The sequence below is a fragment of the Natator depressus genome, chromosome 2 (assembly GCF_965152275.1).
Source record: "Natator depressus isolate rNatDep1 chromosome 2, rNatDep2.hap1, whole genome shotgun sequence".
In the NCBI taxonomy this organism is placed as follows: domain Eukaryota; kingdom Metazoa; phylum Chordata; order Testudines; family Cheloniidae; genus Natator; species Natator depressus.
In genome coordinates, this window is record NC_134235.1 from 232,629,864 (window position 1) to 232,641,800 (window position 11,937).

Below are 11,937 nucleotides of genomic sequence, written 5' to 3' on the forward strand. Positions count from 1 at the left end.
GGAGGAACTGCCGCCCCTTTCGAACTGACGCCCTAAGCACCTGCTTGGAACGCTGGTGCCTGGAGCCGGCCCTGCTCACAAGAATACTATAATAAAATATAGTGATGTAAATCTGTAAACATGAGATAGTAACAAAGGTATACTTACCTTAAATATCGATATTTCCATAATCTAAATATATATGATTAAGGAAATATAGTTATTTTAAAGATACCGTAGCACAAAGGGATACTGAGCTTGACTGGGGACTCTGGCCATAGGGTGACCAGATAGCAAGTGTGAAAAATCGGAACACTTTTTTTTTGAGGGGGGAGGGGTATAGTTGTGTCTATAAGACAAAGCCCCTAATATTAGGATGGTCCCAATAATATTGGGATGTCTGGTCACCCTATCTGACTAATATATTTGCTACTAACAATAATGTTCTTATATTTTCACAGACTGCCGTGAGTCAGATAATTGATCTGAAGATCAGTGTGCAACACCATGTCTGAACAGTTTCGGACACTTTCTAAAAACTTGCCAGAGAAATGTTTCCTCCTTTTTCCCCCAAATGTGGAATTTTCTCTAATTTAATTTGGCTTGGAAACAAAGCAAACAGCTCCCAAGGAGCCACTGGATTTAAAGGAATGATTTCCCTGTCGGTGATGGAGGCACATGCTCTCTGGAGTTCTTTTAACCCTGCAGCTCAGCAAAATACTTGTAAAGAGCAATGTTTTCCCCTTTGGAATAAAAAAGAAAGCAGCAAATGCCAGCTGTTTTCTGGAAAAGTCCTAGATGAGAATATTTCCAGATATCCCTAAAGAAATCTTCAAACCCCCTCCCATACTGTTCAGATTGCACACATTGAATACAGTGTGATACTATCAGTACATCATTGTTCGGGGGGGGCTGGGGGGAAAGGGGCGAAGGATAAACATTTCCAGCCAAGTGCATTTTAATCTGCTTGTTTTTCTAATGGTGCAGCCTGCTTCCTTGGTTATGTTTATAAAAAGCATTTTTTGTTTACATGAGAAAACAACTTAATGAATTCCCTCGTTTTTCCTTATCTCTCCCATTCTGCAAGAACACACACTCCTTGGTAAAAGCGCCCTGTTAAACTGTTGGCAGGACTTCACTGACAATGTCATGTGTCTTAGATGAGCAATTACATACCGTGAATGGTAAATAGTTAAGTGAACAGTTAGCATATTACTCATAGGATGGCAGTTAGGGCTTGATCCAGCACCCACTGAAGTCAATGGGAATCTTTTCATTAACTTCTGTGAGCCCTAGATCAGGCTCTGCTTGAGTTATGACTTGCGAATTCTTTTGTTCTTGAAGAGGAAAAAGAACTAAACTTGTCAGATTATTAACTTTAACTATTAAATGCAAGAAATGGTCTCTCCAAGTGGTCTGTCTAAGCCGACAATATAATTTTGTTTATATTTCCATGATGGGATTTATAGCTTAGTCTTTTAAATCCACACTTAGATGATTGCCATAGATAGAAAATCAGCTTGGAGGATCACAAATAAAGATGCTGGAAGTGTGAAGCAAACAGAACATTTGGGAACAAAAGGAATCAGTAGAGGGGGAAACACTTCTAATTCCAAACAATATATAATGGCTCAGTAGTTTGTCAGGGAAAGGGTGAGATTTTGAAAGGAAGAATAGGCCAAGGGATAGAACTGTTAGCCTAGATGGTGGAAGGCCTGGCTTCAGCTCCTGCTCTACTACAGATATCCTAGGTCGTCTTAGGCAAGTTACTTAGGCCCAGATTGTTCCATCTCCAATATACTGTTGTGTGAAATGACCCTGCTTATTTTATCCTTGCCTACGGAGGCGTACAGGGTGGAATAATGAGGCAGGCCTGAAGGCCCAGTCAGGCTCTCAGAGGGAATATCGGGAACTAGACAAAAGCAGCTCTGTGGTCGTCAGAATGGGCAATGTATGTTGGCCTGGTTCATGGTTGTCCTGTGACTCATTTTGGCTAATACATCTTCCCAGCCCCACACTGTGCCTCCCAGAATGCTCATGTCACAAAATACTTTCTGAAGCCCTTGCACCAGTCCTGCCGCAGGGGGAGTCTGAGGGTATGTGGCCAGAGCAGTCCTGCATTCTGGCTGCCTCAAGACCTATGGGCAGCTGAGTGCAAGACAAGGCAGCCCTCAGGACTGCCCTGACCTGCCCCCACTTCCCCCAGCTGAACCTGCCCTTGCAGGATGAATCCTGCCCTTTGAAGAGGTAACGCTCCAGTGATCACATGTGTGTTGTACGTCAAGCTATGAAGCTTTTCTGGTATGTGAAAGTATTTTGTTGTTGTACAGGACCGCTCTAATCTTCAGGAGTCAAACCTTGAGTAGGGGAAGAGACTTGGTCGGGCAGGGGTGGGGACGTTGTGCTCCACCACAGGGTGACCAGATGTCCTGATTTTATAGGGACAGTCCCAATTTTTGGGTCTTTTTCTTATATAGGCTCCTATTACCATCCACCCCCATCCTGATTTTTCACATTTGCTGTCTGGTCACCCTACTCCACCAGCTTATATGTGGCTACCATTTGTAACTAGCCTAAAACTAGTGCCCAGCTGCATCACCCTGACGACTTGGTTATGGTGTATTCTGGAATTTGTGCCTTTTTGAGACAAACATGATTCCATTGTATGAATATTACCTGTTATGCTGTTACTCAAGGAAACAGCTCACTAACCTCTAAATGTATTGCAGCCTACTAGTCCTAAAACACGTTCCTTTTCTTTTTCTTGTAGTCCCCTTGTTTCAGATGCAAAATTATATAAGATTTTGGATATATGACTTTTTAAAAAAAAACCCTCAAGTCCTAGAAACTCATTTTATATTGAAACAGAAGCTGACATGAGCAAAAGGAAATTAACATGGAGCTTAGAAAATATGCTAGCTTTGGCTCTAAACTTTACTGTCAGTTGTTTTGGAGCAAAGGTTATTTTTGTATGCCAGTTCCAAGTTACAGAAAAGGAGCTAATGTGTGTTACTTTTGCACAGTATTTAAAAGGTATTATTAAATATACCATATAGCAGTTTCAAATGAATAAAATATAACCCTTCTGCAGAATCTCCAGGATATGTCTCAAGAGAGTATTTTCAAATGCCAGACAGTCATGATACTAAATGAAATCTTCTTTTCTTTTAAAGCAAATTTATATTTCATGCTTTTGGCTCCACCAATATATACTGGAGGCAAAACTGGCTGTGTGCCTTCAGTTTTTCCAGACCATAGAGAAATTCAGAAACAAGGGAACAAAATAAAAAGGGGACACTAAGAAAGGAAGAGGGGAATAATGATGAAAAACATGAGTTGGGGAGGGAAGCAGGGAGGAAGGAAAAGAAATGAGGGAGAACAGGGTAGAGGAGAAGTGGTGGTCCTCCATATTTTTGATAGGGATGTTTTAGTGCAGCAGAGCATCGTAATTGAGGAGGGGGACAAGGCAGCCACTGGTGAGGATTTGGTAGTATAAGTGTGAGGCCTCATGGCCTTAAAAACTGTCATGCTGCTTCTTAGGTGTTAGTTTCTTTCTCTCTGTGTGTCAAAGGAAATGGGGTAGATTCAAAGACTCAATTAGGTTAATTCTAAAATTTCTTGCCGTACTGCTGTTGCTGCTTTTTGTTTCCACTGGTCAAATTCAATTCTATAGTATATACTGTTAGTTCCCTTTCTGTGTTAAAAGGCAAGTGGCGGGGGGAAATCTCCTGGCAGGTTTCTTCTCTAATGTAGGTCTAGATCCATGGTACAATCTGCAGCTGGGACTCTGCATCTCCTCTGTAAGACTTCCCTCCCCATTACAGAGATGGGGTGGTTCTTCTGTTTCAGAAACGCCTCAAGGCTTGCTCCTAGGCTTTGCAAGGTATTTGAAAAGGAGCTATAAGGGTAGTGAGAAATCAGTGGGATTATGTGCAGGTTTTCACTCTGAAAGCTATCCTGCGAGACCTGTCTATACTGGGTGGTGGTGGGAAGGGTTGCCATCGGTGTAGCTGCAGCCATAAAGCTGCCCTGGTGAAAACCCCTGGTGTAGACCTGCTACATCAGTGTAAACCACAGCAACTTATCTTAGCCTCTGTCTGAAATTTAACAGCTCTAAAAAATGGAGCTTTGTACGTGCTGATTACAGTTTCCAACTTTCTGTTTTTATGAGTCTTGTGATATTTACTGTTTTTTCTTAAAGCCCCAGCTCCTGGAGTCATGTGATTGTGTCAAAATTTCAGCTTTCATTTTTTTTAAAAAGTAAGCTTTATAGCCCTCAGGACTTCACAGAAAAACTTGATTACATGAACCCTAACAGCTCAAAACCCAGAAGGCAAATAAAAAGCACTCTCAAATTTATTAAGTCTCATGTTGTTTTTTAAAAAACCCTCAAGATTTTTAAGGCAACCATGATTTTACGGACAATTGGGATTAGAGAGTGTAATTACAGGTACAAAAGATGTAATCTCCTTAGGATCAGATCGTCTCTTGGGTGCAGCTGTGCAGCTCCCATAGGTTTGAAGCTCAGAATACTTTTGGGATGAGTGGTAATACTCCCATGCAAGGGTTAAGCACAGTCCTGGACTTCTTGCTGTCTCTGGATTCCTTGTTCTTGAAGCTGCAGCCTCAGTGATATGGAGAAATGCTGTACATTTGCACCAGGCAGGGAGCTCTCATTTTAGTCAATGGGACTCTTGTCTCTGATCAGTGTGATTGCAGCGTGGATACATTAAATATAATTGGTTGCCTTATTCCATTGCTGCATTGTGATGAGATAGTTCACCTATCTTTGTGGTGCAAGAAGCGCTGCCTTGCACCCCCAAAATTCTCCTTTAACCTTCCTATTTTCTCCTCTTCTTTTTCCTCCCTCCCTCTTTCCACCAGCTGCTTCTTGGCTTTATCAAATATCACTGGAAAATTTTCAATGAGCAGCACCCGATCCGTTCCAATATTTTGTGGTCTGAACTTTTAGAGCTCTTTGGAAAGATGACAGCTTTGGTCTGATACTGTCATTCCTGCATTTCACAGCTATAAATGCTTGAAGTTAATTGCTAAAGAACACCTGCTCAGGCTAGGCAAACAAAGAACAGTATGATACTCAATTGGTGCTATACCTTGTTAAAGATGGAGCTCTCTTTTCCAATTGTTTCTAGTCCCTTCAGCTACTGGAGTTAGCAGTGGGACATAGTAAACTACTAGCAGGAACATGTCAACACATGGAAGCATTTATACCCATTCTTAAAAATAACCCCTTAATTCATAAAGTAGTACCATATTTTCCTGTGACAGTGTATTTATTCAGGACAGTTTACAGTTAAAATGCTGCTGGAGGTTGAACAGGAAAATTAAATTGAAGATAAGTCTAACTTAATTACAGATGCAAAAATTCCTGTTTTTTAAATATAAACGCATTATTCTACTTCCATTTTATTGGTGTAAGACTAATGTATACTGTGACTCACACACTTTACTGTACGGATTGGTCATTGTCCCTTAGTGTACTGAAATTGAGGGAGTTATTTTCCCCAGTTCGTCTCAGGTTTTTATCGCGACAGGTCTGTGACGCTGCACAGGATTTTTGGCTGTTTCCTTTGTGGCTGCCCTTTGGAACTATTTAATTAACTTATTCTTTGAAACTTTTTTTATTAAGGTAATGTAGCAATAAAATGTTACAATACTACATCATACTTTACTTATTACTTATTCAGGATCAGATTAACATTCAAAGAACCTGGCTAAAGACCCTGGCTTGATGGCTGGGGAGTCCTCCTCCTCTGAGTATGCTAGAAAGAGTGATCACATTTCTAAATACCTATTTTTGGCCCTTCTCTTGTGTACATACTTGGTGTGAAAGTTTTTCCATTATAAGGATGGTCCATATTTTACTATACCAAGATTCCATAGGAAGAGAAGTCACATTTTTTCAGTAATGTGCAATACAAAGTTGCTGCTAAAAAGAAAGACCTTAAAAAAGATAAAATACAAAAGAAATTAATTTGTCATCCTGTTAAAAATGTAGATCCTGTTTTGGAGCATTCAGAAAGTAGGTCAGGGACCTCTACGAAGCTAAATTTTGTCATAAAATGAAGTTCTTTAATAATTCCCTTCCAAAACCATCTAATTCCTGGACACAACTACCATATGTGCAAGTATGTTCCCCTTTCCTCACAACCCCTCCAGCAGAGTGCCGCCCTAGTAGCAAAAATATGGTGGATCTTAACTGGAGCCATCTGTATGGTAATTTATAAAAATTTTCTTTATGAACTGCACAAATTGAGGATGTATATCCCCTTTCCCGTTTAAAGACCCACACATCCAGATCAGTTTTTATCCAAATCCCTGTCACATCTTTTCATTCTCTATAAATGATCCAGAACCAAATGTAGAAGATTGTCCCCCATTATAACATGGGCTATGAAAATCCTGTCCTCCTATTGGCTAAAAGTAGCCAGTAGTAATTAATATACTGGAAAGAGGACACTTGATGATCTGTTATACATGTATTAACTGGTTTATATCTTTACAAATATGAATATTTTATATGATGTGCATGTTTTTATATATAGCATCACCTACAGGGCTAAATCCTGTAGTCCTTAACTCAGGAAACACCTCCACTACCTATAAAACAATGCCCTCATGGCATACAGATCACCTGGTATAAATATACTGTGGGATTAGATTTATTATATAGAAAAGATTCCTTGTCTTCCTTTCCTACTCTTGTGCATTCTCCTTTTAATAAACACAAACAATTTTGGGGATGGATTGGCTGAGAACTTGGTAAATTCTGGATAAATGACATTTATTTGGTTAAATAATTGCAAAGTCTCTGTTGTGTGAGCTGGCTTTTCCAAGATTTTTTCTGAACTTATTATTTTCTATCTCCGATTTTTAGTGACTTGATAGTTGTGATAATTGGGCCTACAAATTTACCTTAATTGTGAGCTCAAGTGTGAAAAGTGAGTGAAAGTTCATAAAACATCACAATAGCCTTGCATAACAAATGTTGATGGGAAAAGGTGCAAAAGGGAGACAGACTCAATTAGTCTAAAATAGAAGGCCTACTGCTAAATCTCAAGGCCTGTGTCAAGACTGTGCCTGGTAAACAAGAGAAGTTTGGGACTGGAAATCAATGGACCAATATTGGTGTTTTGGAAATTAGTCTTAATGAAAGAACAAAATAATGAGGGAATGGGCTATTCCACTGATCACTCCCTTTTGGGGGTCCCTAAAAAAACCCAGAGAGACTTGGGGAAAAAAATACAGACAGATGAAAGCGAGCACAATTGCTGCCTGAAAGAAGGGAATAGAGTGAGCTTCATATCAGGGTTGACACCCCCACCACTTCCTGGGAGCCTGGGGTTCAGTGTGACACCAGTGTGTCTTCATTGTCCTAATCCTGAGAGAAGTCCTAGCCAAACTGGGCCAGAGAGAGGGCCCAGAAGACTCTGCCACCTCCGTTGGCTCTGGGTAAATCCCAAACGTCACATGTAAAGTGATGAGATTTTCTCCCCTCTCCTCCACAGATGTGTCCTTTTCCTTCCCCACGTTATTTCTTATCTTGCTCCTTTTCCTTTCTGCCTAATAAGAATCTGTCTTAGCCAGCCAAGACTGCATATTTTACAACGCCGCTGTAATTCTGTGACCAGAAGAGGCAGCTAAATGCAATACCCTAAACAGGCTAACACTGGTATAAGTTTGCCAGATCTCGGAGTGGCTGATAAGATCACGTGCTGTGCCTGTGTTTTTCCAGCAGCGAGAGTGCAAGTGAAAGTCAACACCAGAGACAGAAGCTGCATTTTCTGTCTTTGCTGTTCTTTTCTCTCCTCTCTTGTGTGTGTTGTTTTGTCTTTTAGGAAACAGGATCAGACTTTAACAACAGCTCCAGCCCATCTCAATTAACTTCATCTCTTTTCCCCCAAAAGAACAGCTGTTACCATCATTGATACCTTCTAAAAGACTGCCAGACAAGGGGTGGGTTTTTTTCCCCTTTCTAAAGACTCTTTCTGCCTAAAGGGAAAGGGAACAAGAGATGTTGTTAAAATGAAAGCCTTACTTCATACTTTACATTTAGAGTGCTTTAACTGTTCCCCCTTCTTTTTTGTATCTCTAATAAAAGGTTAAAATGATGTTTAATGTTTGTCACGGTGCTAAGCAGGCTGAGAGCTCTCTGTATACTATATCACAAACCTTGTTTAACACTGTTTAATGTTGGATAGTGACAGGACCATGTTAACACCTTTGACTCTTTGGGCCTATATATTCTGTCTAGAATAATACATTAGCAGCCACAACCTGAAACCCCCCTGCCCCCCCCCCTTTTTTGTTTTTTTTTGTTAAAAGAACAAAACAATCCTTTAAATCAAGGACTGCTGAATAATAAAAGTGAAAAGCAGCAGATGTGTAAAGAGTTACTAAAAGTTGATGTGGGACCAGTCATGTCTTTTTTTTGTTTATTTATAATATCATAATTGTTACCTCAAAAATATTGCTTGACTTCAGTTAACTAATCCCCTTCCCCCCAAAGAGATTGTCGTATCATGTAACATATGTTGTCTTACTGTGTTCTTAAAAACACCCGAGATACAGTGGATGCTGTCAATAAAAAAGCAAAGGAAACAAAAGAGGCCTGTCTTCTGTATTTCACATACCTAAGACATAAACAAATAGTAATGCTACAAAGAAATAGGACAAATCATCAAGAAAAATCTGGAAATGTCTTATATTATTGATCTCTTCCCATAAATCTATTAAAAACCTTAGGCTGCCTTGCCCCCAAAACACCCACTCCCAGCATGTCCCCTATTAAGGAGCTTGTGAAGGAGTCCTCGGAAGGCCAGCCTGCAGCTGTCTTCTGCAGTGCTTGCACCACAAGAATCTGCTCACGGTGGAACTAGGGTTTTTGATCCACCTTATGCTGTGACGGCCTTTTTACATGGTTTACAGGGGCTGGAGCAGGGCTGAGCAGCTCATCCTAAGCATGTAAGAAGTCCCACTAAAATTAATTGAACTACTTATATGCTTAGTTAGGCATGTGTTAAAGTACCTTGCTGAATCGGTGGCCTTGTTTGTTTGTTTTTAATTTACTCATAGACATGTTGTTTAGAGCTTGAATATAAAATGGTAATAGCCATAAATCTGTTAGAGACAATACTATACTGCTGATATGTATGAATGAACACAGAACATGGTGTCATTTCAGGGTAGCCTCTAAGCACCGTCTTTGTCTTCACTAGGTTTGGTGCAAATTTCAGTGGATCTTCAGTCACAAGGTAAACACGGAAAAGGGTTAGCGCTTCTCCATCTTAGTGGTGGGTGAACTATCTGGGAGAATAAAGTACCATCCAATTTGATGACATGATGGTGAGTGGGACTTTAATTGTCATCACTTGGTCTTGAGGGAAGGGAATAGGTCAACAGGATAGGGTGAAACTCCTTTGGTGTCCCTCCCCACTACAAGAAATTTGGGCAGGGAGGGTTTCCTACTTTCTAAAGTTCTGAGTTTTGCCAGGGACAACATATATAATAGTGTATCTGTTAATGCCATGACGCCATAATACCACTTGATCGCCAATGTGGGACATTTATGCATCCCACATCTACACTAAAATGACACAAGACCATTATTCTAATGTCAGGTCTGTCCTGGGTATTCTAATTGCTTGAAACAAGGAAGAGGTGATTGTGTGTCTACCCAGAAGTACAAGTTGAAGAAGACTTTGATAATGAACCTGAGGAAGACTTTGATATGGTGCAGGAACCAAAACCCCCGGCTGGTAAGTTAGAGTGGCTCCCCCTAGCTTCCCACCAATATCTCTCTTGCACTGGTACTAAATTCCCAATTTTAATTTCAAGGGCATTTGAAGTAATGTGCACTTATTGTTCCTCTCTGGAAAACATGTCATGCATTGCTCTGTGTCTGTGTGTGAACTGCAGTGCTGTAGCCATGCCATTATCATGCTCCATCTCCTTACCAAACTTCTCAAGCTTTTTCCCTCCATTCAGCTCCTGCCCTGCTCCACCCCAAAATTGGCCTCAAGCAAGGCAGAGTTATAAATCAGTGATTTTATTGATTTTGAAGAACCACAATTAGTGCCTGTGCCTTGACTTCTAAAGCTAATTTTTCAAATACTTTTAAAAAGTAATAATCAGTATGCCCCTGTGCCTGCAGTTCTCAGCCACCTGTCAGGCAGCGAGGGCTGAGGGGTGTGTGTGTGTATTGAGGTCTCCCTAGGGGGAAGGAACACAGTTGTAGAAAATGTATGGTTGGTTGTGCAAGGAAAAGTTAGTGAAAACACTCTTTTCTTCCTTGGAAGTTTGCAGACTCCAAGTCTCTGTTCCTGGTCTCTGCCCTCTCCCTACAGAGAGCCATGCTGCATAAAGTGGGATGGGGGGGAGGGGAGAAAGGGGATGTTCCACGCCCATGGTCGTAGAAGAACAGTGCTATGTCCCTTCCCAGTTGTCTGAGGTGAGGGGTTGTGGTGCTGAGTTTGATCTTCAGGAAACTTAATGAAGTTGCAGTGTGTCTCTTTCTTTCCCTGCCCATTTCACCATCATTAGGCAGGCACAGGGCCAGGATTTTCAGCTACAGCTGGGGTATGTGTGTGTGGTTCGTGGTTCACATCTCCTGTTGCATGAAATCTCCGCATCCTAGCTGAGAATGTTGTCAATTTCCGTTCAAATTTCCTCCCAATCCTGCAAGCATAATTTCAGCAGACTTCTGTTGAAGCAAAAACTCCTGCTGGTTCCTGAGGTTCACCAGCAGTGGAAATCTGCTTGGTCCACCTGCATAGCTGACCAAAACCCTCCACTCAGCGGAGGTGTGACTATTAGCAAAAACATCTCTCTGGTGTAGATTGCTGGATCTCCTTGGGAGGACAGGAAAGCCACTTCTCTTTTCCATTCTGGTACTTTGAAAATTGCTGTTTTCTCCAGATGTTGGCCAGCCTTAAAGGAAGAAATTGTACACATGTAATATAGCTCTGGAAAGGAATTTCCCCACTTCTCTGCTACCTCTTCAGACAGAATGAACATTTCCAATGGTTACAAACACTACTAAATGTTTCTCCCCAATAAGTGACTCTGCTCGTGCCTCATGGGGTGGCAGCATATTTATGTGAAGCAAGGATGTTGAGACAGTTACTTTCCTGGAATGCTCAGAAGTATCAAAATCGTGGCCTTCAGCAGCAAAGTTATGGGGGTGGTGGGGGGGAATTTCTCAGCTTGCTCCAAAGGCCAAAAATATAATTGTCTTTTTGTCTTTGAATTTGCAGGGCCTTGCACTCCTGAGAGGGAAACCATGCCCCCAAGAGGGCAGGAGCAGCACCCCAGAGAGTGCAGGGGTAGACAGAGAAGGGGATAGGGATGGACAGGAGAAGCCAGGAGCAATTTGAGTTCCTTAAAGCAAGGGAGGAGCAGTGTCTTCAGCAGGAGAAGAGACCTCTGGAGATGGAGGTGAGCCACGCCCTAGGGAACAGGAACGTTCCCTAATGGAGAGGCTTCGAGGACTGGTGGCTGACAGACTGCAGCATCTGTCTGCTGCTGAGGCCCCAGAACCAGCCCATCAGCTGCCATTGCTGGTGCCTTCTCTGGTTGCCACCCAGGGTGCTGCTGAGCCTGTAGGTCCTGTTCCAATGACCACCCAGGAGAACAATGCTGGGCCTGCAGGAATTCCCGAATGCCACCATGTACTGGCCCCTAAAGCCCCTCAGAAGAGATGTCCCTTATTTTCACTGTGAGTCATTATCTCTTATCATTCACCCCTTCTGATGGGAGACAGGTGCAAAGATTAAACTGTGGGTGCTATTCTTGGTTGTGAGCCGTTAATTTTAAAAAAATATGTTCTGTTTTGAGAATACTTCCTTAAAATCTTTATTAAATGTTACGTATTAAATGTTCAGTTGTATCTGGCACCTCCTTCATGAGTATGATGAACTGAGGGTGTTTTTTGATTTG

At 41.5% G+C, this 11,937-nt stretch overlaps 1 long non-coding RNA gene across 1 annotated transcript in view; it reads left to right on the forward strand.

The window, feature by feature from the left end:
• Positions 1-11,690, forward strand: part of LOC141981771 (uncharacterized) — a 64,370-nt gene extending 52,680 nt beyond the window's left edge. Inside the window, exons 3-5 of the long non-coding RNA XR_012637908.1 lie at positions 9,219-9,254; positions 9,621-9,758; positions 11,256-11,690. This is a non-coding gene — a long non-coding RNA (uncharacterized LOC141981771). The remainder of the gene's footprint in view (positions 1-9,218; positions 9,255-9,620; positions 9,759-11,255) is intronic.
• Positions 11,691-11,937: the final 247 nt, after the last annotated feature.